The following is a 24,895-nucleotide window of genomic DNA, read 5'->3' as shown; positions in this document are numbered from 1 at the left end:
CCAGAAATGTCCAGAACAATGAATTTCTAAAGCTAACTCCCAGGTAACCACTGCCAAGGTCAAGGAATATGGAATATGGTTCCTTGGGTGTGTCTTCTGCCCCTCCTGTGATGGGTTTTTGCGGCACTCCTGCCATCGTCAGCGTCTGTGTCAGTTACCTCGTGCTCTGGGCGTTTGGACTTTCGCTGGGAAGGTGGCAGAGTGGTATCCGAGGGTCTTCCTGGAAGAGAGGGTGCTTGAATCAGGCCTTGAGGCAGGGTGAGGCACAAAGGTGCAAAGGAGAACTTTTGGGGAGCACTCAGATGGGGCCACATGCTGAATCAGAAATCCTTCCCCAGGAGTCCCTGCAGCAGCTGCCTGGTGGCTGGGGGCACACATGTCTCTAGGGTTCAGGTCTAAGGCCATTAGTGGACTCCAATCCAGGAATTAGACAGCTGTGGAAGGGAGGGCACTGGAGCCTGGGGGAGGGATGGGAGAGGGGAATTCTAGCTCTGGGACTTGGGGGTGTCTCCAGGTTACCCTAGAGATGCACCATCTGGAGACATCCTTCTTGCTATAGATCCTTCCTCTCTCAGAAGGCCACAGCCCTGGAAGTTTGGCCAGGGGCCACCTGCTCACTCCTGCAACGTCCTGTCAAGACCCAGACCCCCTTTCTGACCTGAGGCTGAGATGCAGAGGCTCCAGCCAGGGTGACCCCATGCCACCAACTACTCCCTCTGCCCTGGTCCTGAACAGGCCTTTCTCTGCACCAGTGAAGATATGGTTTCAAGAGCTATCACCAGGGAGCTGAGCCCAGAGGTCATAACCACCTCTGGCCCATGGGTGGTGCCCGAGTCTAAGAGGTGTCTACTTCCCTCATCTCTGGACTGTCAGGAGGCCTGTGAGTCAGGACTGGAGGGGTCATTAGTCCACTTCAATATTAAGGGACGGAAGTTGCCAAGATGCTCATCAGGCAGGAGCTTGAGCCGAGGTCTTCTGACTCTGGCCTCTTTTGACCAAGTCTCCATAGAGAGCGTTGATTCTCTCTCTGGAGGCAGGAGTCGGTGGGAAATACAGCCAAGAGCTCTGGAGCCTGAGGGAAGAGGGGGCTCCCTGTGGGAGGGAGGACAGAGACTGGGGACCCGCTGGCACCAAATATGAATTCCACTCAATCCTTCTAGCTTTGAAAACACAGCCTGCTGCCTCCAATCCTCCCAGGCATTTTTGTGCACATGTGTGTGTGCAGAGTGTGCTGTGTGAGGGGCACATGCAGGTATGGCTGCACACGAGGGTCTCTGTGTGTGTCAGGGGGGTGTGCATATGTGGGTGAACTCAGCCTGGGTTTCCTCATTGCCTGGATCCAGCAGGGTCACTTCTTGGTCACTCTCTTCACCCCCTGTGGAATCCTGTGGTTAGAACACGTGTCCATGGCCTGCTGCCCAGAATTCCAAGTTCTCATTGTCTTTGCTCTCTGAGGGTGGTCAGCCAAGCCCTTCTGCACCACCTGATGCCAGGGCACCTGCCAAACTTCCTGTCCAAGACTCTTCCAGCTGACTCTCATGCCCCAACCCCCGGTCAAGCACTGAGTGTCCACCCTGCCCCTTCTCAGAGCAGGGTTGAACTAGCCCAGGGACCTAGGAGGACAGGGGACTGGGAGAAAGGACCTGGTTGCAGGCATTAGCTGGGGGAGAAGCCCCTTGAGGGAGGCAGAGTGTGCCCTCACACTATAGGCAGAGGGCTGCAGGGAGGTCTGTCTGGATTTGAATCTGGAGGAGGCTCCAGGAGCCAAGGAATGCAGCTGTAGGTGCTAGAATGGCAAAGAGAGGGATTCACTCCTAGAGGCCCGGAGGTAGGGCAGCCATGCCAACATCTTGGTTGTGGTCCAGTGAAGCCATTTCAGACTTTTGACTCCAGAACTGTAAGAGAATAAATTTTCATTGTCTTAAGTCACTAAGGCTGCAGTAAATTATTATAGCAGCAAAAACTAAAAAACAAAAAAACAAAACAAAAAAAAACCGCTAATACAACAACAGACAGGCAGGCAGAAAGGGAAAAAGACAAGAAGATGACAAACAGGCTGGAGGAGAGGCAGGCAATGAGGAGTTAGGTGACAGTCAGAGATGCAGGTGGGTCAGAGACAGACAGATAAACAGGTAGGGAGCCTGCAGAAGGATGAGAGAGAGAAGGGTGATGGTCTGATGGGCAGGAGGCAGGAGATCAGGTAGGTTGGCAGGTGGGAAGATAGGATACAGGAAGTGGGCAGACAGGCAGGGGACAGGAGAGAGTGACAGGGAAACAGGATGCCTGCAGGGGCCCCTCAGAGCCTGTTCTTGTCCCCAAGAAGGGTTAGAGGAGCTTCCTGAGATGCAGGTGGATCCCATTCTTGGACTTCAACACAATTCTTGGAATGGGAGCAGGGACCCTGGAGGGGTCCGGCGCCAGGTCAAAGCGGAGCAGTGTCAGGGCCACGGCCACCTTCAGCTCGTTCATGGCAAACTGCTTCCCGATGCAGTTCCTGGGCCAGGGAGGGGAAACAAAATGAGAAGTGGCCTCAAACTTCCTTCTGAGCTGGGCAGGCATTGACCACTGGGCCCCTGCCAGGAACAGGGCATTCAGGGCTCTCCTGCATGTGGCCCAGCCCCGATCCCATCCTTACAGTTCACACACCTCTACCCCAAGCCTTGGTTCACATCCTCCCCCTGATCTCTGACAAAGCCTACTTCCCTCCAGGACTAGCTCCTAACTCCTACTTCTGCTCTCAGCAGGCCTGGAATCCTGTTAGGTGAGGGTCAGTGCTCTAAGCCACAAGTCAAGTTAAGTGAATCACTAAAAAAGTTAATCATTAGTTTTTTCACTCCCTCCAGAAGCATCATGGCAGTGTAAGTTGTTTCGTTTTTCTCTCTCCTCTAAGTTACAACCAGTCATACATCCGTTGATCAAAAAAGGACTCCCTGCACAGCACATCAGAATGCCTGAGAGTTCCATGGATCCATACATCTGAAGGCGGGTAGACTGGACCTCTGGGAAGTAGTGGAACTAGGTGATCTGCCCCCAACCCAGCTGTGATGATCCAAAATGCAGATCCTCACACTGGCACATGCACGGTGACCACAATCTGCAGCAGCAAATAACACATTTCCAGCTTAGCCCCTGCCCCACTCCCCTGTGGTGTCAGGTGACACATGTCTTGAGGATTCAGGACACAGAGCAGAGTCAGCGACCCAGCCCCTACTCCTCTCCCAGCAGTGGCACCAGTCTTTCCAGAAATGGGTTCAGCATCCAAAATCTGAATTTCCCCAGTGGGGGAAGGGTGCCCTGACCTGAAATTTTAAAGCACACCGGCACAGGTCAATGACCAGAGGCTGAAGGAGCAGCAACAACACTTGTGGTTTAGCCCCTGCTCCTCCCCGAGCAGTGGCAGGTGACAGCTGTGACATGAGACTTCAGGTACCACAGGAGAACCTATGACCCAGCCCCCAGTGGTGACACCACCGACACTGGCTCTGCCAGCAGTGGGGGCTTCATACAAGAACCCAGGCCCCTGGAAGCAAGAGCAACACTCATGAACCCAGTGCCCCGGGCAGCAGTCCTTCCAGCACCCTCAGATAACAAAGGAGTAGCAGTGCAGGTGGTGCACAGGGCAGAAGCACCTGAGCCTGTGGAGAGCCCACAGAGAGCTAGTGGGGATACACAAGACCCAGGCAAGCCCAGAAGCAGCAGAAGTGCTCACAGCCTAGTGATCCTGGTGGTGACATCTGAGACTGCAGCAACATTGTAAGCAGCAAAGCACCAGCAACCTCAGAGGGACAAGCAGTACAAGGAGGGCACTGACCACACCTCTAGCAGAGGTAGTTGAGTGTGGAAAGTGCAGGCTCTCAAATACAACCAGCAGCATAGAACCAAAGTGACCAAAACTGTACTAAAATAAGAAAGGTGGTTACTACCACAAAGGCACTGGCAGAGGATCAAATCATCAAGCACCATGAGGAACTATAGTAACATGGCAGAATAGTGGGAGAATGACAGCTCTCCAGAAACCACACTTGAAGTCACAGAATAATTCAATCTGATTAACAGAGAATTCAAAGTAACAGTCATGAACTCAATGAGTGACAAGAAAACTCAGAAAGAAAGTTCAATGAGCTCAGGAATAAAATTAATGAACAGAAGGAATACTTCACCAAAGAGGTTGAAACTCTAAAAAAAAAAAAACCAAACAGAAATTCTGGAGATGAAGAACACAATTAACGAGATGAAAAATAAAGTAGAAAGCATTGAAAACAGAGCAGATAATATGGAAGAGAGAATTAGTGAGCTCAAAGATAGAAATTAAGAAGTGATTTAGGTGGAAGAAGATAGAAAACCAAGATTTTTTAAAAATGAAGAAATTCTACAAGAAATATCTGACTCAATTAGGAAAAGTAACAGAAGGATGATGGCTATCTGAGAAGGAAAAGAGAGGGAGAAAGGAGCAGAGAGCTTATTCAAAGAAATAATAGCTGAGAACTTCCCAAACCTAGGGAAAGAGAACTGGACATACAAGTACATGAAGCTAATAGAATCTCTAATTACCTCAATGAAGAAATAACTTCTCCAAAACATATTATATAAAAAAGTCAAAATTCAATGACAAAAAATATTAAGGATAGCAAGAGAGAAGAAAATAACCTACAAAGGAACCCTCATCAGGCTTCTAGTGGATGTCTCAGCAGAAACTGTACAGGCTAGGAGAGAGTGGAATGATATATTACAAATACTAAAAGACAAAAGCTATCAGCCAAGAATACACTATCCAGTGAAATTATCCTTCAGATATGAAGGAGAAATAAAATCTTTCCCTGACAAACAAAAGCCGAGGGACTTCGTGGCCACTAGACCGGCCTTAAAAGAAATGTTGGAAGGAGACCTCTTACCTGAAACAAAAAGGCAAAGGTTTATAAAGCTTTGAGGAAAGAGATAAAGTGACAGAATCAGAAAATTACAATAATGTATCAGAATAGATTAGTAAAAACTTAATTATAACATAAAGGATAAAAGGAAATAAGGCATCGAAAATAACTATAAACACTTCGATTTGGTCACAAACTCACAACACAAAAAGGAATAATTTGTGACAACAAAAACACAGAAGATAGGGGACCAGCCCAGTGGTGTAGTGGTTAACTTCGCGCACTCCACTTTGGCAGCCCAGGGTTCATGGGTTCGGATCCCGGGCACGCACCGATGCACCACTTGTCTGGCCATGCTGAGGCGGTGTCTCACGTACAGCAACTAGCAGGATGTGCAACTATGACATACAACTATCTACTGGGCTTTGGGGAGAAAAAGGGGGAAAAAAAGGAGGAGGATTGGCAATAGATGTTAGCTCAGGGCCGGTCTTCCTCAGCAAAAAGAGGAGGATTGGCATGGTTGTTAGCTCAAGGCTTATCTTCCTCACAAAAAAAACAAAAACAACAACAAAAAACTACAAACACTTCAATTTGGTCACAAACTCACAACACAAAAAAGAATAGTTTGTGACAACAAAAACACAGAAGAGAGGGGACTGGCCCAGTGGCATAGTGGTTAAGTTCGCGCACTCCACTTTGGCAGCCCAGGGTTCACGGGTTTGGATCCTGGGCGTGGACCGATGCACCACTTGTCAAGCCATGCTGTGGTGGCGTCCCATATAAAGTAGAGGAAGATGGGCACGGATGTTAGCCCAGGGCCAATCTTCCTCAGCAAAAAGAGGAGGATTGGCAATGGAAGTTAGCTCAGGGCTAATCTTCCTCATACACACACACACACACACACACACACACACACACACAAAACAGGAGGGGAAGAGGAAAAGGATGGAACCTGCTTAGGCTACTGGAGATAAGAGACTATAAGAAAAATGACTATCTCATCTATGAGATCTTTAATACAAACCTCACGTTAATCACAGAACAAACAATCAGAGCATAGTCACAAATCATAAATAAAGAGAAAATTGAGAAAAATATCACAGAAAACCACCAAAGTGAAATGACAGTCAGAAATGCAAGGAAAAAGAAACAATGGAAATACAGAACAACCAGAAAACAAAACATAAAATGGCAGTATTCTGTCCCCATATATCAATAATCATTCTAAATGTAGAGAGATTGAATTCACCAATCAAAAGACACAGAGCAGCTGGATGAATTAAAAAACAAGAGCCGGGGCTGGCCCCGTGGCATAGCGGTTAAGTGTGCGCCTTCTGCTGCTGGTGGCCTGGGTTCAGATCCTGGGTGCGCACCAATGCACCACTTGTTAGGCCATGCTGTGGCGCTGTCCCATATAAAGTGGAGGAAGATGAGCATGGATGTTAGCTCAGGGCTGATCTTCCTCACACACACACACACACAAAACCCAAGACCCAACAATATGTTGCCTCCAGGAGACCCGTCTCAGCTCTAAAGACAAATATAGCTTCAGAGTGAAAGGATGGAAGATGATACTCCAAGAAAATGGAAAGCAAAAGAATGTGGGTGTAGCCATACTTATATCAGACAAAACAGACTTTGAGACAAAAAAGATAACAAGAGACAAAGATGGACATTATATAATGATAAGAGAGATATTCTGCCCCAAAGATGTAACAGATATTAATGTATACGCACCTAACACAGGAGCACCAAAGCATATAAAGCAACTTTTAACAGACCTAAAGGGAGAAACTGACAACAACACAATAATAGTAGGGGACTTTAACATCCCACTTATATCAATGGATAGAGTATCCAGAGAGAAAGTCAACAAAGAAACAGTGGCCTTAAATAAAATACTAGACGAGATGGACTTATATATATATACACATAACATTCCATCCCAAAACAGAGAAATACACATTCTTCTCAACTGCACATGGAACATTCCCAAAGATAGACCATATGTTGGGAAATAAGGTGAACCTCAATAAATTTAAGAAGATTGAAATCATATCAAGCGTCTTTTCTGACCACAGTGCTATGAAACTAGAAATCAGCTACAAGAAAAAAATCTGGGAAAGGCACAAACATGTGGAGATTAAACAACATGCTACTGAACAACTATTGGATCAATGAAGAAATCAAAGGAGAAATAACAAAATACCTGAAGACAAATGAAAATATAAAGCCAACATACCAAAACTTATGGGATGCAGCAAAAGCAGTACTAAGAGGGAAGTTTATAGAAATGCAGGTCTACCCCAAGAAACAAGAAAAATCTCAAATAAACAATCTAACACTATGCCTAAAAGAACTAGAAGAAGGAGAACAAAGCCCAAAGTCAGTAGAAGGAAGGAAACAATAAAAATCAGAGCAGATATTAATGAAATAGAGACTAAAATACAATAGAAAGGATCAATGAACCTAAGAGCTGGTTCTTTGAGAAGATAAACAAAATTGACAAGAACCATTAGCTAGACTCACTAAAAAAAAGAGAGAATTCTCAAATAAATAAAATCAGAAAAGAAAGAGGAGAAATTACAACAGACACTGCAGAAATACAAAGGATTATAAGAGAATACTATGAAAAGCTATATGCCAACACCTTGGATAACCTAGAAGAAATGGATAAATTCTTAGGATCGTGCAATCTCCCCAAACTGAATCAAGAAGAAATAGAGAATCTGAATAGACCAATCACATGAAGAGATCAAAACAGTAATCAAAAACCTCCCAAAAAACAAAAGTCCAGGACCAGATGGCTTCTCTGGTGATTTGTACCAAATATTCAAAGAAGATTTAACACCTATCCTTCTCAAACTCTTGGAAAATTGAAGAGAATGGGATGCTTCCTAACTCATTTCATGAGGCCAACATCACCCTGATACCAAAACCAGACAAGGACAACACATCAAAGGACAATTACAGGGCAATATCCCCGATGAATATAGATGCAAAAATCCTCAACAAGATATTAGCAAATTGAATATGACAATACATTAAAAGGATCATACACCACCATCAAGTGGGATTTATTCCAAGGATATGGGGGTGGCTCAACAACCGAAAATCAATCAACATGATACACCACATTAACAAAATGAAGAATAAAATTCACATGATCATCTCAATTGATGGAGAGAAAGCATTTGACAAGATCCAACAGCTATTTATGATAAAAACTATGAATAAAATGAGTATAAAAGAAAAGTACTTCAACATAATAAACGCCATATATGACAAACCCACAGCCAACATCATACTCAACCATGAAAAACTGAAAGCTCTAAGAAGAGGACAAGACAACAATGCCCACTCTCACGCCTCTTACTCAATATAACATTGGGAGTTTTAGCCACAGCAATTAGTCAAGAAAATGAAATAAAAGCGATCCAAATTGAAAGGAAGAAGGAAAACTGTCACTATTTGTGGATGACATGATTTTATATATATAGAAAACCCTAAAGAATTCACCAAACACTATTACAAATAATTAACAAACACAGTAAAGTTGCATGGTACAAAATAAACACACAAAAATCAGTTTCATTTCCATACACTAATAACGAACTGGCAGAAAGAAAAATCAAGAATACAATCCCATTTACAATCACAAGAAAAAGAACAAAATACCTATGAATAAATTTAACCAAAGAGGTGAAAGAACTATACACTGAAACTATAAGACATTATTGAAAGAAATTGAAGAAAACAAAGAAATGGAAAGGTATTCCATGTTCATGGATTGGAAGAATAAATATAGTTAAAATGTCTATATTACCTAAAGCAATCTACAGATTCAATGCAATCACAATCAGAATCCCAATGACATTTTTCACAAAGAATCCTAAAATTTCTATGGAACAAGACAAGATCCCCAATAGCGAAACCAATCCTGAGAAAAAAGAACCAAGCTGGAGGTATCACACTCCCTGAGTTCAAAATATACTATAAAACCATAGTAATCAAAACAGCATGGTACTGGCACAAAGACAGACACATAGATCAATGGAACAGAATTGCGAGCCCAGAAATAAAACCCACATCTATCAATAGCTAATATTCGAAAAAGGAGCCAAGAACATACAATGGAGAAAAGATTGTCTATTCAATAAATGGTGTTGGGAAAACTGGACAGCCACATGCAAAAGAATGAAAGTAGATCATTATCTTACACCATACACAAAAATTAACTCAAAATGGATTAAAGACTTGAATGTAAGACCTGAAATCATAAAACACTTAGAAGAAAACATAGGCAGTATGCTCTTTGACATTGGTCTTAGCAGGATGTTCTCGAATACCGTGTCTCCTCAGGCGAGGGAAACAAAAGAAAAAGTAAACAAATTGGACTACATCAGACTAAAAAGCTTCTGCACAGCAAAGAAAACCATCACCAAATGAAAAGATAACCCGTCAACTGGCAGAAAATATTTGCAAATCATATATTCTACAAGGGGTTAATTTATAAAATATATAAAGAACACATACAACTCAACAAGTAATGAACAACTCAATCAAAAAATGGGCAGACGGGGCTGGTTTGGTGGCATAGTCCTTAACTTCCTTTGCTCCACTTTGGCTGTCTGGGGTTGGCAGGTTCGGATCCTGGGTGTGGATCCATGCACCGCTTATCAAGCCATGCTGTAGTAGGCGTCCCACATATAAAGTAGAGGAAGATGGGCATGGATGTTAGCCCAGGGCTGATCTTCCTCAGCAAAAAGAGGAGGATTGCCAACAGATGTTAGCTCAGGGCTAATCTTCCTCACACATACACACATAGAGTATGGGCAGAGGATATGAACAGACATTTTTCCAAAGAAGATATATGGATGGCCAATAGGTACATTAAAAAGGTGCTCAACATCACTAATTATCAGGGAAATGCAAATCAAAACTATAATGAGATAACACCTCACACCTGTCAGAATGGCTATAATTAACAAGACAAGAAATAACAAGTGTTGGGCAGGATGTGGAGAAAACAGAACCCTCATACACTACTGGTGGGAATGCAAACTATTGTAGCCACTATGATAATATTATGGAGATTTCTCAAAAAATTAAAAATATAAATACCATATGATCCAGTTATTCCACTACTGCGTATTTATCCAAAGAACACAAAATCAATAATTCAAAAAAATACATGCACCCCTATGTTCATTGCAGCGTTATTCACAATAGCTAAGACATGGAAGCAACCTGAGTGCCCATCAATGGAAGAAAGGATAAAGAAGAAGTGGTGTATACACACACACACACACACACACACACACACAATGGACTACTACTCAGCCATAAAAAAGACAAAACTATGCCATTTGTGACAACATGGATGGACCTTGACGGTATTATGCTAAGCAAAATAAGTCAGACAGAGAAAGACAAACACCATATGATTTCACTCACATGTGGAAGATAGACAACCACATGAATAAGGAGAACAGATTGGTGGTTACGAGAGGAGAAGAGGTGGGGGAGGGTGGAAGGAGTAAAGGGGCACATATGTATGGTGGTGGATGAAAACTAGACTATTGGTGGTGAACACGATGCAGTCTACACAGAAACTGAAATATAATAAGGTACACCTGATAATTACACGATGTTATAAGCCAATAAGATGTCAATAAACTAATTTTTAAAAAGCTAATTCTTAGTTTGTTCACTGCCTGCCCAAGCAGTTTCTGGCTTCACAATGTGGAGACCCGATCAGGGCACAGTAGGGGGTGGGGTGAGCCACACTCTCAGACCCTCACCCTCTAGGGGGACACACAGGGACCCTGATCCTCAGAAAGAGAAGAAGATAGAGTCATGTAAGGAAGTCAGAATGGCAACAGGGAAGCTTCTCGGAGGGGCCACGGGTTAGTAACCCTCAGCCTGTTGCACCATCTGCCTCCCAATTACCCCAGACTCCTGCCTCCCCCTCATCCCCTCAGTCCACCAGCGTCTGTAGCCTTCTAATCTATTCCAGAAATGTCCCTCCTTGCCATCCCTCAGTCTCCTCACCTGGACTTTTCTGTCTGCCTGTCTCCCTTCCCTCTACACTGAAGCCACAGCCCAGCTCAGACCCTCCTGTGCCCTCCATCACAGGAAGGACATGTCCAAATGCCTCAGCTGGCACCAAAGTCCTCTATGGGTTGTTGCCTCACTCACCTCTTACCTGTCCAGCTCCACTTCCTAGCTCAGCTCATGTTGAGATCGCCGTGAATGCCTCCCTCCACCTCTTCCTGCCACATGTTCAAGGCTGAGTCCAATGACAGCCGGCCCTCACTCCCTCTGCTGGATCCACCTCTTCCTCTCCAGACCCCCAAGGCACCATTAATGTTTTACTCAAGGACACATCACCGTCCAGTGCCAATATGGAACATTCAACTATCTGCTCAGTGAGTCAATGAGTGAATGAAAGAACGAATGAATGGATGATGAGCGTCTTGAGTAGACGTATTTGTTTCTTGACTGCGAACTCTTTGAGGCAGGGACAGTATCTTTCATCTCTGTGTTCCCATCTCCTAGCACAAGACTAGGCACACAGAGGCAGGTGTAGTAAATAGTTTTATAATTGAATGAAGCTACTTGCATTGAAAAAAAAAAAAAAACAGAATGCCAAAAAATAAAAGTAGTATTAGTTCTGACCTAGGAATTGAGCTGCTTAGTACCCTCCTGTCCTCTAGTGGCAGCCATAGCCTGCAGCCAGTGTCTATGAGGAAGGACCCAGTCCTGGGAGAAACCAAATCCTAGAGCCAATTCCTGGAAGAACAATTTGCTTAAAGCCTGTTCTGTGAAAATTGATTCACAACAATTAATTCCACAACTTCTTGTGGAAGATACTATTTCACAGGATGATTTCAGCAGCATTGGAGGATTTTCACAGCAGCCATTCTGGAGTGGGATCAGCCAGCTTAACAGCTGTCTCAAGCGTGCTTTATGTTTTACACACCAGAAAGCTTTCCAGTGCATGTGTCATACTCGGAATAGTGGATTTTCTCTCAAGGCAGTTGATTGTCCTCATTGTTATGCTTTTTGCCAATGTTGGACTATGTAGACTCTGGGACTATAGTATATAGATCTGATGTCATATAAAGCATTTTGCCAACTAGAAAAGCTGTCATGGTTATGTGAATATTAATATGCAGTTAAATTTTATTGAGATAGACTGTAAAAATAGAGAAGACACACATTGCTGTGAAACCTTCTTCAAATGGCTACTGTAAACTTCCATGTATATGGCTGAACGGTTAGGACAAGGAAGGGGCTGGAAATCCCCAAACACACAAACATCACTGAGACAGTGAGTGGCGGATGAGGGACTTAAGGAGAAAAGGCCCTCAGCTGGACTGTGAATGTGGGAAGAGAGAAAACCACCTGTTAAGATTACTGATAATGGAGAAAAGCAACCGTCTGAACTTTAATTCTCATGAAAACTTCTAATTGTGAAGTTGTACTCCTAAAGCGTAGAGAACATCAGAATACACCAAACTTTGGAATAGCACTGACACTGAATTGTGGCTGGCCATTGGTAAAGTCAGTGGGTAAGTCCCTGTGGCATGCCCTAAAATGCCACCTTTCTTTTTTACACAGGGGCACATGTCTCCTTCCCCACACACCGACATAGAAGTACGTAACTGCAGACGCCAATATGAACGTAGGAGGTCACAAACATCGGGTGTGCACCCAGTGACACTCCCAGCTCAAGTACAGAGAATCTCACCTTGATCCTCCTGAGAAGGGCAGGAAAGCGTGGCTGTGTCAAGTAGAACTCAGTGCAAACAGGGAAGGATCAAACACCTGCAGAGAGAGCACCAGGGACAGGACAGTGGGGTCAAGCCCCTCCTTCCAATCCACGAGGGAACAGGACTCCTGAGGTGGGAGTGAGAGGAGGTGTTGTTCTGCAGAGATCATCCCATCCCCTCCTCCCACGGCCATCATACCTCTGGGTTCGGCCACACCTTTGGGCTGTGGTGAAGGGCATAAAAGGAGAGCACAATCATGATTCCTGTGGGGCAGGCGGAGAAGAGAGAAGACTGATCATACCCATGGGGTGGGGTCCCCTCCCTCTGTCAGCAGGGGGCATGTGCATGCAGGAAAGTCTTGGGAGCCACTTCCCCTCACTCTGAGTGGAATGACCCTGCTGCAAGAGAGGTGGGATGGACATGGCAAAGCTCATGTGCACAGATTAGGAGGAGAAAACCATGACCCAGGATTGAGGAGCAAGAAAGACTTTTTGGAGCAACTCAAGTGACAACTCATATTTATCAGGTGTCACCCATGAGCCCTTAGGGAATATGCATTAACTCATTCCATCCTCACATCAACCCTCCAAGAAAGACTCTCATATCCCCATTGTTCAGATGAGGCACCTGATCCTCAGAGACTGAGTGACTTGCCTATGATCACACAGCTAGGATGTGGCAGGGCTAGGATTCAAACCCAGTGGGAGGTGAGCCAAGGGGTTGTCTTCTCCAGCCATGGCAGGGGTCTCAGATCTGATCATCAGTTGCTCTCTGACATCAAACTGAGGGGTCCTCAGAGACTGGGACATCTGATCCGTGACAGTGGATTCCCTAATTGCCCCCATTTTCCTAGACCCCATAAGGTAAGTACCACATCTCCCCCTACCCCTGTCTGATTGTCTCTCCAGCCCTCACAGCTCAGGAAATTAGAATTTTAGGGCTAATTCCCGAGCCCAATTCAGAGACTAGCATATGTTTACTGAGCTTTTGCTGGGTCTAGTTCTGTGCCAAGATTTCAAACACCTCATCCTAACTACAAAGTAAGTATTGATTTTCTTGAGGGGAAAACAAGACCCAGAGAGGTTCGGAACTGCTCTGGGACATGTGGATTTCTGATCTTCCTTGTGTTCTTGCAGAGCGCTTAGGTTAGTGAGTGTGTTGAGGTTCATATCTCTGGGTAAGGAGCCTCCGTCAGGGAAGGTGACGGGCTTGTTGAGCTCTCTGCAGATGCCTGGTACTGATGGATAGAGTCGCAGTGTCTCCTTGATGCACATGGTGGTGTAGGGCATCTGGTCCAGGTGGTCCCTGAAACCGAAGCCCATCCTGAAGGGCGGGCAGGGTCTGGGACACCAGGGGCTTCTCTAGCTGAGTGGGCACAGCTCTCCCATCTCTAGAGCACTCACCAGGTGATGGAAGCGCCATCCTCCAGGAGGCTCTGGATCTCCTCCAGGCACCTCTGCTGATGCCTGGGGTGTGTGGCCAGAGCATAGAGGATCCAAGAGATGCTGCAGGCTGTGGTGTCATGGCCCTCAAACATGAACGTATCCACCTCTGCACGGAGGTCCTTATCAGACAAGCTGCTCCCATTCTCCATCTGGGGGAGGAACAGTGAGAGTGCAGGGTTTGCCACTTCCTCTGAGCTTCTGGGCTAAGCCACAGCCCTCTCCTATACACACTCACTCTGGCAAAGAGGAGGATGTATCCAAATGCCTCTTTCTCCTGACCTTCTCCAGCTCTCCCTCCTTCTGCAGGTGAGCCTTCCTCAGCTTGATCACTTGGTCTGTCCCAGAACAGTGGTTCCCAGGAAGAGCTGAGAGCTCTGGGTGCCCATATACAGCAACCCACAGAAGCCCTATCTGCCCCCTGCCCCAATCTGGGTGCCAGGTGGATCAGGATGAGTGTGGGAGTGGTTTACATGTCAGGGGTGAGAGCTCTTGCACCATCTGATTGCAGGTCAAATATCCCCTAAATAGCACAGCCCACGGAGGCTCTGCTTGAATGCTGCCGGGAGGGGGTCTCATTTAACCGTCAACCTTGTGGTGCATAGCTCCTGGAACCCTAACATTGTTGGGTCAGTTCCTATCCTTTGCACCAGGAAAACATCTGCATGAGTTTGTCCCAGCTTTTGAAGAGGAATCTGGGGTCCTGTTTTTACCCGAGGGGTCAGAGCCAGTCCCTTTGAGATGTGCCTGACGAAGGATGGGAGCAGCCCCAAATAAGGAGCCAAAACCTGTGTGTTGATGGGCGAGCTGGCAGGCCCCGTGCTTCCAACGGCCATCAGGGGTCAGCCTGTAGATGATGTCATTCTGGTAGAAGGCATTCCTCTCCCAGGAAAAAACCAGATTGTTCAGGTCCCCAACGGCCTGGATATAGGTCTGGGAGTGCCTAAAGGGAGAGGATGCAGAAGAGAGTGGAGTGGAGGGAGGCCACTGACCTGGAGGTGGAGTGGGCTCTGGGTGGAGGTTTCCTCAATCAGTTGGGACAAGACATGGAGGCATTGGTCATTGTTGTCTTATGGCTCTTGAGATGGTCAGCTCTTTTTAAGTGGCGTGGGCAGCCAGACTTCTACCTGTGCCAGGGTTCAGGGATCTGTGGCTGAGTCAAGGATTGGTCTAGCTGGAATTTGAACTTGGTCTAGAACTGTGGGCAGAATCTCGCTTTGTGTATAAGTGAACGTCTAAGTTGTCCCATTAGCCACTCAGGTAAGTCCACACCAGTGGGTAAGAAAGAAGACCCTGCAGCAGAAGGGTTATCCCTGACCTGTCTGCCTGGATGCTGCCCTGGTGGCTGAAGGCGCACTTCATGATGGTGTCCGGGGTCCTCAAGGAGACATGTCCAAAGATCTCCAGATGTGAGTCCTGTCTAGTGAGCTCCTCCCATTTGTCTTGTGGTGCAAGGGGGACATTGACTCTCCTCTGCTCCCCCAAAAGGCAGATGATGACAAGGTCAGGCCCTCTCTCTCCAGATATCCTGTTAGGAATCTCTTGCTTTACAGAACGGATGTGTTATAGCAAATAAAGACTATAAAGCAAATGTCTGTAAAGTGAGGCCTATTGTCTCAGAAACTTTTATTATATAACTAACCATGTTCTGTCATAATAGTCAGAATTAGTTTTGAATTTTAGGAACAAGTTACCATGATAACCACCTTTTGGCACACCAGAAAGCATTGTTTTTCAGAAGACAAAGGGAGGATCTTTTCTGTCATGGGGCTGAGCTAGACCTGAGGGACAGGTGAAGTCCAACTTTAGGGAGCAAATGTTTTGAGGCAAGAAGAAGTCTAAGGGTATAATACTGGGGTTCCTAAAGAAGGGACATCAGGGACTTCAATTCCTAACATTCCTCAAATGTTAACTGAGAACAGTTGGTAAGATATCACAGTCCTGATCAGAGGTGATGTTATGGCAGGTCCTGGTTCTGAGAATATAGACTTATTCTCCATTTCCCTCCATGGAGTGGCTCAAATCCATCAAGAAGCCCGAGGCACCAGGGCAGAGGCCACCTGAGTGACATCCTGGCATGTCCACCCTGCCACTGAAGCTGCCACTGCTCAGGTTATCCAGGGTCAAGTTGTCCTGCTGTCAAGGGGAATGACCCTTGCTCTAGTCCACTGTGCTGAAGATGTGGATGTGGGAAGAGAGCAGACCCCATACCCACAGCCCTCCTTTCTCTTGGCAATAACCAAAGTGTGGATCCAAGCTGGCACTTGGATACTGCTCTGTCCCATACACTTCCGAGGAACCCTGACTCATAACGTTATTCTGAGTGCCTGTTGTCTGATGGATGTCTTAAGGACATTGTGTCTGGACTGGCCTCTGTGAGTTGTGCTATGCATGAGTGTGTGCAGGTGAGAGAGGGACGGACTTACAAGCATTACTCGGACATAGTTGGCCATGAGCCCCACGTAGGGCTTCAGGATGTCATAGTGGAAGGCTGGGGTCAGCACCGGCTGGTGTTGGAAGCATGTCTGCCTGTTCAACAGGAGCAAACCATATCCTGGGCCAGAGATGGGAGTATGTGTAGGATCAAGAGAAGGGATCAGAGGGATGACTGGGGACAACTTGGGAGGAACCAAGAGTGTCAGAAGAAGGCCCATTGTGGCAAAGGCAGGAAAGGCCAATGCATTTCAGGACTGAGAATTTCCCCAAATGGCTGGTACATGGGAAGTGATTGTGACAGCTATGAGATAAAGGTTGAAAAAGAATTGAGGGCAGACCATAGAAGAACTTCAATAAAATTCAGGCTGAGATCACTGAGGAGGACTGAGAAGTGATGTGGAAGATGCTGAGCTTTAGGAGGGCTCTCACCACCATTAGGATAGGGGAGGGTCTTGTTACAAGAAGAGAAATGAGGCTTGATCCAGAGATGAGGGTGGTGACATGGTGGTCAGGCACCTGTTGTTCTCTGTGAGCTAAAGAAATAGCTCTTGGCACGCTGAGGTGGTGGGTGGACTGCAGTCCTAGTTAGATGTACTTACCAAACCAAGGAGCCAGGAATATGTAAGGACTGTGAGACTTTGGGTCTGAAAGGTAAGGAAGGACATTACAGGAAGCTGGAGGGGATTAAACAAGGTTGGTGGCCCCCAGGAGGTAGCTGTGGTCCAGACTACAGGCTGCCATCCCTTCCTGACGATTGTCAGCTGCCAGTTTGTCTCAAACTACTGCCCATTTGCCTCCCATCCCTGACTCTTTCTGTCCTGATAGTCACTGTGGGCTATGGAAGACAGACTCGGTGTCTCAGCCTCAGGACACCCACAGGACTAGGATGGTGAATCTGCAAGAAACACAAGTTCTGTCCTCAGTGCCAAAGAAAATTCAGAAGCCTGTGGTTTTCCTATATTGATAGTCGCTTCGTCATCCCCTGTCCCCAGACAGGCAAATATTAGAGGTACCTAACCCAGGTCATTGTGCAAAGGAAATTGTCTTTGAGATCTGGGGCAATTTACATAACAGGTCATCTCCATTTGATTAAAAAAGAAAGAAAGAAAGGAAAGAAAAAAGAAATTCAGTCCCACACTGTTCTTTTAGCTTTGGTTTAAGGGAATAGTGTTGGCATTAGGCTGGCTTGTGTGCTGGGAGAATGGTTGGAAGAGGGTAGGTATTGGTGGCTGAACTGCCAGTCTTTTCTGATTTTCATAGACACAGGGGCATGTACCCAAGGGAAGAGCTGCTCTAGACAGGATGTGGATTTCACACTCACCTGATCTCCCCAGGATCACCTTCATGTAGTCAGGGTCATAGACCAGTTCTTGGACCTTTATTCCGCATAGCCAGTGAGGAGAGGCATGTGGGAATTTCTCTACCCTTTTCAGAAGCTCTTGTAAGTCCTAGTCCTCTTGTAACTGTAACCACAGGAAAGACAAATCAATAAAACCTTTCCTTTTAGGTCCAGTGTTTGGAGTGGTGGTGAAGGGCAAGACAGGCACAGGGAGATAGTTCTGGATGTATCAGCAGTGATTAGGAGTTTGGAACTGTTTCTGAAGAGCTGGGCTCTGATTTGGATTCTTGATCTCTTGCCAAGAGTTGGCCTAAGGTCCGATTCTGGCTTCTGGTTGGGCCATCTCCGGGCCCTCACTCAGAATACTGCCTTCAGAATCTTACCCATAGTAGGTGCTTGATAAATGTCCAATAATGGACTCCAGGGTGTACAAAACTTTTTACAGACTTATATTAGAGTTATTGGTTGATTTGTGTCCCCCTCAAATTCATATGTTGAAATCCCAACCCCCAGTACCTCAGAATGTGACCTTATTTGGAGATAGGATCTTTACAGGGCAATCAAGTTAATGTTGGGTTATTAGGGTCAGCCCTTATCCAATAAGACTGGTGTCTTTACAAAAATGAGTAAATTGGGACACAGAGACAACACTCATGGAGAGAAGATCATTGGAAGGGACACATGGAGAAGATAATGATTCAGCCAAAGAGATAACCAAAGATAGAACCTGCAACAGATGCTTCCCTCAGGGCCTGCAGAAGGAACCAACCCTACCAATACCTTGATTTTGGACTTCCAGTCTCCGGAACTGTGAGACACTAATTTTCTGTTGTTTTAGCCACCCAGTTTGTGGTATTTTGTTTCAGCAGCCCTAGGAAACTAAAACAATTATGTAATGTTCGAGGCAAACCTGGGTGAGGGATGGACTATTACTTGATCCTGAATCACTGAAGAATGAGGAGACCCATGTTGAAGGATATGCCCAGGTGAGCTGCATTTCAGCTGAAATCTGCTGACCACAAGGTGTCCTTCCCCGAGGTTCCCAAGCCTCCCTCGGTGTCTCTATTATCATATTCAACTCAATCTTCTCATTACTGGGCACCGTGTTGGCAAACTTACCTTTAATATCTGTAATCTCTGTGTTCTTAGAGCTGGCATAGAGCATGGTTCATAGGAATTATGCCTTATTTTTCAAAAGGAATGAGGACATGTAGGAGAGTGAATGAGTAAGTCTTGATTAAATTTCCTGTTGCAAGTGACAGATAGAATCTTGAGCTAATGTAAGACAAAGAAAAAGGACAAGAAAGAAGGCTGAGGACCCAGAAATGTCTCATGGAGCCCATGGGCAGGGAATAGTCAGGATGTGGAAGCGGCAGAACCAGGGACTGGAGAGCTGCCAGGACTACGTCTCTTTCTCTCTCTCTGTACGTGCATGCATTCATTCTCTCAACAAATGTTTATGGAGGCTCTACCTTGTCCCAGACACATTTCTGGAAGCTGATGATACAGCCATGAATAAACAGAAAACAGTCCCCGTCCTTGTGGAGCTGGGTCCTCGTGGTGGAGAAGGGCAGTTCTACCCTCTGGGGCTGGGACGTTACCCTTCCACCACACGTCATGTCTTAGAGGCACTGTGCATCCTATTCTGAGAATCTGATTGTAATATCATGGCCAAGGGGTCCACCAGCTACAATCAACTGTGGCTGGGGTTGAATAGGGCTTTCAGGGGCCCACCCTTTGTGGGGGAAGAGGTCTCAGACAGGTAAGCTGAGCAGACATCCCCAAATGTTTCCACTGCAGTGAAGGAGCAAATATATGAATGAGTAGATAAGCAGATGGATTCACTCGTTCATTTATTTGATATCTGTTTATTGAATACTTACTTTGGGTCAATTGCCATCTTCATTGCTGGAGATTCAACAGTGAACAACAGATATCCCTGCTTCTGTGGAGCTTATGTTCTAGTGGGGGTGGGGGTGGGGCAGACAATCCTGCTCTTAACCGAGAAGTGGCCTCCTTGAATTACTTCAGAAGGCCTCTCTGTGGTCCAGGTCATGTCCAGCACTGGGGCTGCCCTTCTCCCTTGATCCAGTGCAGGGACTGACCAGTGCGAGCTTCTTCCCGCCGCAGCTATGTTACCTGGTCCTCTCGGATCCCCTCCTATTGGCCCAGTGGAGGCCTGGGGACCCTGTTTCAGCACAGTAGCGTGCCTCCTTTCTGATTGCTTGGTGCCCAAGCCAGTCAGCTTCCTGAAATCCCTGCTCCTGGGCACTGTTATTATTTCCCTTTGGGGACCCCAAGGAGCTAAACTGTGTTCTGCCTGTCCATTCTCCTCTCTGGGCCATTCTGGTGCCCACTGGTCTGTCAGCCCTCCAGTCAACTGGCTGGGGCTGCCGTCTGTCCCTGAGCAGGTCTGGCCAGAGCCAGTTGAGACTCTTGTAGAGGAGATGGTGCCCATGGTGGCAGTGGCAGTAACCCTGTAGGCAAATACCCAGTGCCCATCTGGGTTCCAGACGCTGGGGCTACTCAGGGCAGGCAGTGCTCCACTGGAGCAGTCCTCACCTGGCTGCTCCTGGGAACTGCAGACACAAAGGAATTTCCCCAAAGAGAGACATAAGGAGAGTAGGTAGACAGGAAATAATGAGGCCACAGAGGCCATCACCAGATGTGTGGGCTCTGCTGACATGACAGCTAAGCCTGTGATAGGAGGTTTGACAAGGGGAAAGATGAGGCTATTTGGGGGTATTTGGATCCCCAAGTTGTGAGTCCCCTTTTCATAGTTCCTGCTGGATTTCACCCCTATTTAATGCAGTGAGTTTGTTAAGCCTACAAAATGCTTGTCCTTCACAGGCATTGATATTATTTTAAATTCATGCAAAAGAGTGAGTGTGACAGTGGCCCTTGTCTGTGCCAGGCCTCATTCTATGATTATAATAACTCACTTTAGTACTATCAGTATCATCATCCCCAATTTACAGATGAGGAAACCAAGGCATAGAGTAGGTATTCAAAGTATGTGGCAGAGCTGGGATGTGAATTAGGTAGCTTGGCAACAGAGCCCATATGTTGACCTACCCCACCTTGTCACTTGTCATCCGGCCTGAAAGATTGTCTTCAACCTAATTACATGAGGCAATCTAATTCCTGACTGAGCCAATAACAGAGGTATTCAATAAATGAAAATCTCAGGCAGTATTATAAGAACAAGAAAAATTTGGCTGTAGTATCTGTCAGGCCAGCAGAAGGTGAGAGGTGACTCAGCACCAGGAGTAATGTTAGTTATGTAAATATAAATGATCTACTTACTGGATCTACCTCTCATCTAATGGCCATCCGTGTCATGAGAAAGTCACTGGAGAAATTTTTGTGGCTCCTTATGTCAAGTCCTAGCTCAGAAAGATGACAACTGCATCAAACAAAAGGTCACAATTTCTCCAAATCAGGAAATAATCTGGAGTCATCAGCACAACAATTTGCAGGAAGAGACTGGGCCTTGGTTGTCTCTCTGTGGCTGGTATAACAGTTCCCCTCTTGGCTCCCCTCTGCTGACAATCACTTGGCCTCCTTCTCTCAGAAGAGAGAAGCCTCAGCTTTCTGCAACACCCCACCTCCTAGGCTTGTTCAGTCCACAAAGCCCTGGTGAGCCCCTCTCCACACGGTCCCTCACCTGGCTCTGGGCCCTCCCCATCAGGGATCAGTGCTAACAGAGCTGGCTAGGAAGGCGCTGTCTCTCACCCAACCTGCGGGCTCCTCCTGTCTCTGTCCCTCCACACACCTAGGTCAAGCACTCCTATGTGTCAGGTTCTGTACTGGGTACTGGGCCACAGTAAGGGGGATGACATCCTCAGCCCCAAGGAGTGCACAGTACTGGGGTTTGGGGAATCAGAGCTGGGAGGCAAACATTATATGTAGTGGTGCAAATTGAATGTCAGTACTCCTTACCTGGGGCCATCCTGGACACCTGCTCGCTCATGTGTGCCGGCGACTTGTTAGGGTTTTACCAGTGAAATCACTAGTCTGGAAAATCCCTCAGTCTCAGACACATTGAGCCGGTTTGCCCCCTATGCCTGACATCACCCCCCAGCCCAGCAGGTGAGCCTCTTTTCCTGTGACCTGACACCTTCTCACATTCCTGTTTATCGTCTCCACAGACTGAACCCCACAGGGCAGGGATCCACAGACTGATATCTGTGTTCTCAGGCAAGCTCAACGCCAGGCAGAGAGGATGGGGTTGAGTGACAGGGGCAGGGAAGCATCTAGAAGCCTGTCTTGCGAGAACATCTGAGGCTGCTTAGCCTGGTGGGGGACGATTCAGGAAGCAACAGTCGTTGTCCTAGAGTACAGGGCTGCCAGGACAGCCTGCAGGTCTGCCTAAGGAAGGAGTGTCTGACAGACCTGAGAACCCCAGCACAGGTTTCCTGTGAGGGAGTGAGCTCCCTGGACTGGGATGAGGAGCCGAGACCTAAGAAGTAAATTGGATTGCAAATATCTTCTCCCAACCTAACAATTGGGAGAAGATATTTGCAAACCATACATCTGATAAGGGCTTAATCTCCAAAATATATAAAGAACTCATGCATCTCAACAACAAAAAAACTACCAACCCAATTAAAAAATGGGCAAAAGACCTGAACAGACATTTCTCCAAAGAAGATATACAGATGACCAACAGGCACATGAAAAGATGTTCAACATCATTAACTATCTGAGAATTGCAAATCAAAACTACAATGAGATATCACCTCACGCCCGTCAGAATGGCTATAATTAACAAGACAGGAAACAACACGTGTTGGAGAGGATGTGGAGAGAAGGGAACTCTCATACACTGCTGGTGGGAGTGCAAACTGGTGCAGCCACTATGGAAAACAGTATGGAGATTCCTCAAAAATTTAAGGATAAAACTACCATATGATCCAGCTGTTCCACTGCTGGGTATTTATCCAAAGAACTTGAAAACACCAATGCATAAAGATACATGCACCCCTGTGTTAATTGCAGCGTTATTCACAATAGCCAAGACTTGGAAGCAACCTAAGTGCCCATCAAGGGACGAATGGATAAAGAAGATGTGGTATATATACACAATGGAATACCACTCAGCCATAAGAAACAATGAAATCTAGCCATTTGTGACAACATGGATGGACGTCGAGGGTATTATGCAAAGTGAAATAAGTCAGAGGGAGAAGGTCAAATACCATATGATTTCCTTCATTAAGTAGTAGATAATAAAACAACAAACAAACACATAGAGACAGAGATTGGATTGGTGGTTACCAGAGGGGAAGGGGGGAGGGAGGAGGGTGAAAGGGATAATTCGGCACATGTGTGTGGTGATGGGTTGTAATTAGTATTTGGGTGGTGAACATGATATAATCTATGCAGAAATAGAAGTATAATGATGCACACCTGAAGTTTATACAATGTTAAAAACCAATGTTACTGCAATAAACAAAAAATTAAAAAAAAAAAAAAAGAGGCAGCCTAGAGCACATTCAAAAAAAAAAAAAAAGAAGTAAATTGGATTTTCCCAGTGGCCATGTGCTCATCACACGATAAGGCTTTGTCAGATGGATTTGCTGACCACGATCTCAGAGCCCTGGCCCACCCTTCTGTCCCACTCCCCCATCCTGCTCCTTCCTACCTCCTGACTGTGCCTGTAGAGCCAGTGGGAAGGAGGGCACAGGAACTCCTGGACGGCTTTGAGCAGCCACTGCCTGTGCAGGTAGAGCTGGGCTGCCTTGAGCAGCAGCAGAACCAGGGCGAGCAGGGAGGCCACTTGCAGGAGCCCAGAGATACCGCCCAGGGGTCTGGTGGGGTTCAGCACAGAGACACTCATGGTGCAGAGGCTCTGGAGCTCTGACTTCCCTGACTGTTGCTGACCTCCCCTGAGCACCCAGCCCAAGTTAGTCAGGAAAGAATTGTCCCACCCACCTGTGGGGAGGGCAAAGGGTGAGGCAGAGCTTAGACCTGGGCCACCAGCATTGATTAACTGTGGAGGATCCACGTTGGGAAACAGTGAGAGAAAAGCTTTCTCAGGTGACAGTGATAATGGCCCTGTACACATCAACCTTCCAGTCATCCATTTCCTAACCAAACACTTAATAAGCACCTCCTATGTCCCAGGCAGATGCTAGGTGCTGGGACACAGCTGCAAGCAAAACAGACATGAACCCTGGCTTAGAGGAATCCACAGTCTGGTTTACAAACGTTCAGTAGGTGTGGTTGGTTTATTCATTATCCCCATTTCAGAGATGAAAACTAGTTACAGAGAGGTAAAGTGATGTGGCTGGAGGGAAACAGTCAGGGCGAGTCCCAGCTGGGATTAGAATACTTCTCTGTTGGATTCTGAAATGGCCTGTCTCAGCTGACTCTGCAGTATTCCATGGGGTTTGTTCCAGTCCACTGTCCATTTGTGACCCGGGGTGACAGTGCCGGTGGATAGAGCACTGGCCTTGGACTCAGGAGGGTCAGCCCCAGGTTAGGCTCCCTACACGGAAGCCAGCAGCTTAAACTCTCTGAGCCTCAGTTTCTCCTTTTGTGAGGTGGAATAATAATCGCATTCCTAAGTACATGTTACGAATGCTCATTTATTTGTTCAGTCATTCATTCACTCAGCAAATATTTCTTGAGCACACAGCCTAGGTCAAGGTAGAAAACTAACTTAGAACAATAAAATATGCAGGGCCTGTACTGGAGGAATCAGTGAACTGGGTCTGTCCAGGGAAGGAGAAAACTAAAAAAAGGAAGGGGATCTTGAAGGATGTATAGGAGATCATTCAGTGCACAGTACTAGAGAGAGAGAGGAAAACTGAAAAAGTCATGGAGATCATATATAAAGAAGCAAGGGATGGAGGCAGGTTAATCTTCAAGTCTCTCACCCTCAAGTTTTTCATGATTATTTCCTTCAAGATCATATCTGAGGCCCACAATTCAGAAAGTAAAACACAATATATTTCAGGAAGAATTCCTTGGAAGGCAGCCTTCCTAGGGGCCACTCCTGACCTACTCCCTCACCCATCTAACCTC

At 46.3% G+C, this 24,895-nt stretch overlaps 1 pseudogene across 1 annotated transcript; it reads right to left on the bottom strand.

The window, feature by feature from the left end:
• Positions 1-1,959: 1,959 nt before the first annotated feature.
• LOC101404254 (cytochrome P450 4A11-like) lies at positions 1,960-23,705 on the bottom strand (annotated as a pseudogene). The gene is made up of 13 exons (XR_015555756.1): positions 23,511-23,705; positions 17,846-17,987; positions 17,124-17,168; positions 16,515-16,642; position 16,389; positions 15,407-15,530; positions 14,877-15,031; positions 14,327-14,426; positions 14,050-14,240; positions 13,825-13,951; positions 12,845-12,916; positions 12,625-12,701; positions 1,960-2,494 (listed from the first exon to the last, which is right to left on the bottom strand). The product of XR_015555756.1 is annotated as a cytochrome P450 4A11-like (transcript).
• Between the last annotated feature and the right edge of the window lie 1,190 nt (positions 23,706-24,895).

The sequence above is a fragment of the Ceratotherium simum genome, chromosome 22, assembly GCF_057802395.1.
Source record: "Ceratotherium simum simum isolate JZ-2026a chromosome 22, ASM5780239v1, whole genome shotgun sequence".
NCBI classification, from domain to species: domain Eukaryota; kingdom Metazoa; phylum Chordata; class Mammalia; order Perissodactyla; family Rhinocerotidae; genus Ceratotherium; species Ceratotherium simum.
This window is presented reverse-complemented; position numbering and strand designations above follow the sequence as displayed.